This window comes from Ornithodoros turicata, chromosome 3 (genome assembly GCF_037126465.1).
Source record: "Ornithodoros turicata isolate Travis chromosome 3, ASM3712646v1, whole genome shotgun sequence".
In the NCBI taxonomy this organism is placed as follows: Eukaryota; Metazoa; Arthropoda; class Arachnida; order Ixodida; family Argasidae; genus Ornithodoros; species Ornithodoros turicata.
The window spans coordinates 60,090,089-60,097,775 of record NC_088203.1 but is presented as its reverse complement, the minus strand read 5'-3'; the positions used below and the strand labels follow the sequence as shown (position 1 = coordinate 60,097,775).

The following is a 7,687-nucleotide window of genomic DNA, read 5'->3' as shown; positions in this document are numbered from 1 at the left end:
AGTTTTTAAAGTCAAGCACAAGTGCGCGCAATTTCTGCTGCTCTTTCCTCAAATCACTGCTTTTGCGCAGAAGAAATTCGCATGGTACAGCTGAGAAGTGGGTTTCTCTGCTTGCTTGTTCGATGTTGTTAGGAGCTCGGTAATGTTGAAGAAGTACGCTGTTATAAGTATTCGTGCAGAAACGCTTGCATCTGAGCGCAGGATAGGAATTCCTGAAACACGGCACCCTCAGTGTAAATTAATTATTTTGGATGTGAGTCTGCTTTACTGCATCACCCCCAACAACACAGAAACGTCCTGCGATTGTCCTCAGGATGTCAACCCCGGACGACGATGACATCCTCATGAAGTCATCAACTGGTCCTCCCAGTGTTACCTCAGTGTTAAAGTGGGACTCCCGGTCACGTCACCTGCACATCCTCAGGGTGTCAACCTGGAACACTCGCAGGACCTTCTGAGAACGACTTCACCTGCACCCACCTGTTGTTATTTGTACTAAGTACAACCCTGATTAGTGTTTCGTTTTTATTGAATCTGAAGCGTTTCACAGAGAGAGTGTTCACAAGTATCACAAAGACAGCTTCGGGTTTCCTTTTATATAAATGATACGAAACCACCCGCAGTCCTGATAACTTCAGTTTTCCAATATATCTCGATTAACTTCCGCAATAAAATCTCGCCGTTCGTTTCTAGTACAATCCATAACGGACAACGAGGGCAGCGGTTTAAAACAACAACAACAACATAGATGAATGGATGATGATGATGTGGGATGTTTCCCTGCGCTGAATGCAGGACCCTACCCCATTCCAAAAGGTTCACATGAAAGGATGACGAGGGAAGGAAATCCCTACAGTTCGTGAAGGAGGCCGGTGGCCCTCAGAAAGGAAAGAAGAGCGCCAAGTGCACGGCACTGGTGTCCAGGGTTACTCCATGGGCCGAGAACTTTGCAGATGTTGAATGGCCTCTGATCCAGCATTTCAAGTTGAGATTTAAAGGCCCGTCGCTCGCGTACATACTGGCTGCAGTCTTCGAGAAGGTGTCGGATTGTTGCCGGTAAGCCACAAGTTGTACACAGCGCCGTGGTGCTGTGGCCCAGCCTATACCGGAGTGCAGGGGTGAATGCGACGCTAAGTCGTAAACGACGCACTAGAGACGTAAAGAGGCGAGGGAAACCGCTTGGCATGTCAAATGAAAGCGTTGGGTCAACAGCATACAGAAGCGACCACCGGGTGATGTCATGACACCATTCCTGATGGGCCCAGGGCGACGTCAAAGCGGACAAGAGGGAGCGCCTATCTCCATTCGAAAGTATGATTGAGACTGCTGAGCGGCGATGGTGAGCTGCAGCAGCTGCCCGATCCGCTACCTCATTGCCTCTTATTCCAATGTGGCTAGGGACCCACTGGAGGGTGAGCCGGTGGCCGCTGTCTTCTAAAACCTTGAGTGTCGTCAGGATGTTCACTACCACCGGAGCCAAGGAGCCACGGATGCCCATGTTGTCTATGCACTGCAGCGCTGCCCGCGAATCTGTGTAAACCACCCAGAGGCGGGGGTGGTGATCCAAAATAGACCTTAGGAATAGCAGGATGGCATACAACTCCGCAGAGGTGGCCGAGGTGCGGTGCGATAGGCGGAACCCACGTGAAATTGACTCCTCTGGGATTACAAATGCCGCAGATGAGCCGCCTGTAGTGGAGGAACCGTCCGTATATACAGCGGTTTGGTTTCCGTATGTAGCGTCCATCCACTCCAGAGTAGCCTGCTTGAGGACTAGAGCAGGGGTTTGGCTCTTCCGCCCCTTGATCCCCGGGATGTGAGACAAGATGGATGGTTTCGGCAGTGTCCATGGCGCTACTGAAGAAGCGGATGGGGCAACAGTGAAGGCAGGTATATGGTCCGTTAGTTCTTGCGCACACTGTGCGATTTTGCTGCGGTTTCGCTTACGAAGCTTCTGTACCAGTGGGTGACGGCGATGGTGAGCGCGCAATCTCATGTAGTGGCGGAAAGTTTCTCTCTTGCGGAGGACGCCAATTGGGAGTTCCCTGGCCTCGGCTACCACCATCCTCGTCTCAGCGCAACGCGGAACGCCAAGACAGGTCCGCAAGCTGCGCGCCAAGACGCAACGGAGCTTGTGTTCGGACGTCCGTGATAGTCCGTGCAACACAGGAAGGCTGTAGACTACTGAGCCACGAACAAGCGCTTTGTGGAGTGCAAGAAGGTCCCGCTCAGTACATCCCCAGCGCAAGCCGGCAAAGTGACGTATCACATTTCCCCAACGTTGCGCCTTTGAAGAGAGATAGTCAATGTGTCTTGCCCACGACAGGTTGCGGTCCAACACAACACCGAGGAACCTGTGGTGCCTGACCTGCCTTAACGGGGACCCCCCGATGTGTACTTGGAACCGGCGCATCTCTTTCCGGGTAAACGGAAGGGTAGCACTTTTCTCAGTGGAGATGTCCATCCCTGCGTTCAGGAAGTAGGCATGTATGGCATCAAGTGAGCGCTGGAGCCGACGCTGAATTGCAGGGCGGGACTTGCCAACAGTCCAGACACAAATATCATCAGCATAGATGGACAGATGCACCCTCCGAGGAAGGCACTCCTTGAGGCCCATCAAGACAATGTTAAATAACAGGGGGCTAAGGACACTTCCTTGGGGAACTCCCTGTGGCACAGTGATCTTTTCTGTGTCCCCCTCGCCTGTAGTGACGAAAATCTTCCGTTGATGGAGGAAGTCGGACAGCCACGTCAGCGCCCTATGAGGCACCTGGGCCTGCAACAACCCATGAATAACACAAGGGTGGCTTACGGAATCGTACGCCCGTTTGATGTCCAGGAAGACAGCCATCGCTATTTGTCTTCGCGCCTTCGCTTCTTCGACCGAGGAGACTAAATCGAGCACCGAATCCATGGAGTTACGGTGTCTGCGGAAACCCGCCATTTCCTGAGGAAAAACAGATCTTCGCTCCAGCCACCACTCGAGCCTGTGAAGTATCATACGTTCAAGGACCTTGCCTAAGCAGCTGGTGAGGCTCACGGGTCGGAAAGACGCCAGATCAGAGGGTTGTTTCCCCGGTTTCAGGATGGGGACTACCCGTGCCTCCTTCCACGCAGCAGGGACCTGCCCATCCCTCCATGACGTGTTGTAAACCTCTAAGAGCGCCAAAAGGGATGCGTCGTCCAAATTGCGGAGCGCCACGTAAGTGACTTTGTCTGGACCGGGCGACGACTTCTTGTGGGAGAGTGCCAGCGCAGCCTTGAGCTCGGCAAACGTGAGGTCTGCGTCCATGTCAGGGTCAGACACTGACGGGGCTTGACTAATAGCATGCTGCAGCTCCAATGCGTGGCTCCGAAAGGCTGCACATTTCGCTGCCTCAGACTTTGCTGCCAGAATTTTGCAGAAGTCGTAGGCAACATCCTTCTCAGGCCTAGATACTGAGAGTGCCAGAGATCTGAGGGGATTCCTCGCGGGAGGAGCTTCGCGGAGACTCCGCGCAATCCGCCAGACCTTCGCAGGGCTTGAAAACGGAGTCAGAGACGCGCAAAACTGACGCCATCTTTTTTTGTCAACAGCCTGCAATGCTTTCTGAACCGACGCATTCGCACGACGCGCGGCTTGTGCATCTGCAAGTTGGCCGGATCGCCGAGCCTTCCGCTCTGCCCGTCTTCGAATGGCTCGCAAACGCTCCACCTCCGGATCCGTACCTGCGTGGCCAGCGCTGATCTTTGCAGTCGTGGTGGCAGACGTCAGAGAGTTCACAATATGGTCGGTAAATTCGCCTGCGGTCATTCCCACGCGCACGTCCTTTTTGCACAGTTCACGAAAGGACTGCCAATTTGTTAGCCGTACGGTTCTGCGGCCTGCCCCAGATGCGTACTTGGAGCAGGACATCAATATAGGAACGTGGTCACTACCTCTTCCGCCCAGGTCTGTGGACCACGTCAGGTACGGAAAAACGTCCCTCGAACACAGCGAAATATCTAATACGTCTGTTGAGTAGTCCCGGCGGAGGAATGTTGGAGACCCGTCATTTAAGACACAAAGATCCAGGTCTTCAATGATGTCGCACCACAGGGACCCCTTGCTGTCTCGCCTGCGACTCCCCCACAAGGGGTGATGAGCGTTGATATCCCCAACAACAAGGAAGGGATCATCCGCCCCTGCCAGAGCTAGTCTTAGGTCATGGGCTGTCGTTTGGACTGACGGCGGCACGTACACGCTGAGAACAGTCACCGAAAATTTCCCAAGAAGAATCTTGCAGTGGACGCAGTCGAAAGGCAACTGTCTCGCCGTGTGTACTTGCGTCACAGCCAAGTCTTGTCGCACACATAGCACTGTCCTCCAAGATGACATCCCCTGCTGACCAAAGACGGTATATCCACTAAGTCGGAAGTCTGGCTTCACGTATGCTTCACAGATGGCCAAAATGGGAGTCCGGTACTTCAATAAAAACAACTTGAGGTCCGGTAGCGGTTTAAAAACAAAGCAAAGAAATATGGAAGACTCAGAAAAAATATTGTAAAAAAATTCCGAGAAACTCATTCCGAAAGGTACTAGAATTCTCTTCGGAAGCCACAACAAATACCATTTATTGCTTATAACGACCCTCCGTAAATTCCAGAGTCCTGGTCGCCTGCGACACAAAACGAAGGGTGAGCTGTCCATGTTTCTTTCGATTACGCAAAGAAAAATACTCAAAGTGAGGAATTGATTGAAGTATTAGGTCTGCATCAATGCAAAGTCTATGTTTCTTACTCCTTTTGGTTTGAGACATTCAGGTAGGAACTTTGAAAGTCAAAAGCAGTGCGACAGAATCGCGCGTTTCTCTCCTTTCCACGAGAAATGCTCCAGGTATCATAGACAGTCATCCTTTTTGGAGGCAGAGAATTTTACGGTGGACCACCCTTTATTTCAGAAAAAAGTGAATCAGGTCCCAGGATCAGCCCAAAAAACAAAACAAATGTGTTTAGGGAGTCTGAGCAGGTAAACTAAACAAAGTAATATTTCTCGTCCCGCAGGCTACCCACAGGGACGGGCACAGGACGTACCTGAATGACTCTTCACGGACAGTCCGAGTGTGTTATCCTCAGGACGTTCTGAGGATAACCTCGAAGGACGATGACACTGTGGGGACATCCTGAGGACCGTGTGTGTTCTTGGGGACAAGGCTGAAATGGGAAGAGAGAAAAAATTGGAGCGCTTGATTAATAGCGATCCAAGTAACAGGGCTATTATAATTCCATAGAAAGTAGAAATTTAATAGGCTCCTAAAATCATAGTTCTGTTATAGTTTTTCTAAACTGCAATGCAATAATCATTTGGATGCATACCCCAAGAACACTCGCGATCATCAGGACGTCCTCAAAGTGTCATCGCGTCCTCGTCCGTGATGGGATGTCCGGAGGAGATATGGAGAGTGTCATCATGGGATCTTCCAGTGATAGTCATTTGCGTACATCCTGCGGCCGCCCGCCGGAGGACATGTATATGAGAAGTAAATTAGTTTAATAACGCGATATGTGCGTTTCTATGCCTGCACCCATTAATTAGTGTTTCGGTTTGTTTGTCATAACCAAATTGAACCAAATCAGCAGTGATCATGTATGAACTACAAAATATTACAAAGAGAGAATAGTAGAATAGAAAGAGAAAATACAAAAATACAGGAATACAAATACAAATTGAATGATTTCAACGGATACTCCATGCACTGGGTTCAATGTGCGATAAATTATAGCTTGCTAGACCTTTCATTGTGACCTCGTTGCCATGAACATCCGTGCAAGGTCCCTGACGGGATGCTGCAAGGAGCATTTCCGTGGAAAATACAGAAAAGTGATGGCATATTACAGCGCGTGCTTGACTTTCGGTGGATGTTTTAAATCCACTAAGTAGGAAACACGGACGCTACCTTGGTTGTATCCTTATACTCCAAGGAATTCATCACTGGTCTGTTCCCAGACAACACGAAACCTCACTGGGACGTCCGAAAAAGATCCCCACATCCCACGTCCCGCGTGGGCAATCCCTTAGACGTCCCAGGAACAGCCGCGGAGGGCAACCACCATGAAGTCCATCATGAGTACTTCGGCGGTCGTAATGGGGACTTCCCTCCCGCTCTCCCACTTTCCTTCTTCTACTCTCTCGCAAACGCTCGCAAACTGCGAGGCCGAATTATGGCGTCCGTTAGCAACCAGATGGCGCTAATCATTTTTAATTTCTCACTAGCTTTGTAATGTTGCTCACAGCATCGTTTGAGTAACGCAATGCTGCTAACGTAGACAATAGAGAGTAACGTACCGCGGATAACTGCATGTCATGGTTTTGAAATTCGTAACAAGCAAACGGTCATACGGTACTGCGGCTGAGTGAAACTGAACGCTAAAAGTGGCGGGCGGGAGCAGGACGGTTTTCCGTTCGGTCCGTTCTTTGTCTTTATGGCTTCCATGATGGCGGCGTGCGTCCGTGCGTATTGCTGCAGTTTGATGTACAAGTGAGAGACATGGACGGCAGTATAGGTATGTTTGCTCTTTTTTTAGATAACGATAGTTTGTCACGGGTTCTGTTTTTCATAATGCAGTGAAGTTTTGCATCGTACGGGACATCATTTTCTGGCAATTCAGAGCGAACACGTTTGACAACGTAAAGAGCGTTTAGTGTGTTTTTCCACAGTTTCAGGGTTCGTTATGAAGATGTTTGACAAGTTGCTAAGTTGAGAAGTTGTTTGAGAAATCGCTACCAATGGCCGAGTCCAGAACAACACTGTAAGTTAGACTGACACTGAGTTTTATTATCAAATACAAATAGTATGAAAACACTGGCTTGTAACAAACATGTATCGTGCACCGTAACACGTTGAATGTCATTACAGGGGATCAGTCAATGAAGGATTTGCCAAGTTACAGCAGCCTGCTATCCATCACAAGCTTTTGGTCTGAACGCACACACGGTAAGCTGTAGTACTCTTTCTCTAATTTCAGGTAAACCAGAGCCAATGCATTCATTGCGTGGGAATCAGCATGTACACATGGATAGCGTAAGCTAGCTTCCAGTACGACAAAAAGGATGCTATGCCAGGGGTAACTGACTCTCCTCTGTCCTATGCACTTTAAGATTGCTCTCAGCAGAAGATTACTCACTTCCATCTTCTCAGTTCAGAGGAACAAGTCAGCGTCATCTACAAGGTGTCCCGCTTTTTCATTTCTATCCCAAGCAGAGCACCCAGTGATGCAATTCTTAACATTTTCCTATCTATATAGGTAACCACAACAGTTCTTTCACAGCGGCCTGTCCTGGAGCATCCCAATGAACAACTATACTGTACGACCCGTATGGGAATTTTTTTCATGAGCAGATCAACAATGCCAAGGTAATTAAATTTGTGATAGGATTCCAAATGTGTCCCTGCTTGCAGGAGCTCCATTTGGCATGCCACTGACCTGTATTACCACGTGAGGCTTGCAAACTGGGCATGTTTACCTCCTGTACTGTTTCAGAGCAATCTGTATAAGCTAAATAATGAAATATATTTATTTTCTGTGTGTATATGCATACTATGTGGACAGTATAAGTACAGCTTGGGACAAAAGTTTACGGAACACGGCACCTGCGTATTTCTTCATCGGAGTGCTTTCCTGCTAGCTATCACGAAGCGGTCGAATAGGGACAGGTGGCGAGCTATTC

General features: G+C 49.4%; 1 long non-coding RNA gene across 1 annotated transcript; it reads left to right on the top strand.

Moving 5' to 3' along the window:
• Positions 1 to 6,437: 6,437 nt before the first annotated feature.
• Positions 6,438 to 6,937, top strand: LOC135387165 (uncharacterized). Its single transcript, XR_010420906.1, has 3 exons — positions 6,438 to 6,522; positions 6,677 to 6,768; positions 6,876 to 6,937. It is a non-coding gene; the product is annotated as an uncharacterized LOC135387165 (long non-coding RNA).
• The last annotated feature ends 750 nt before the right edge of the window (positions 6,938 to 7,687 follow it).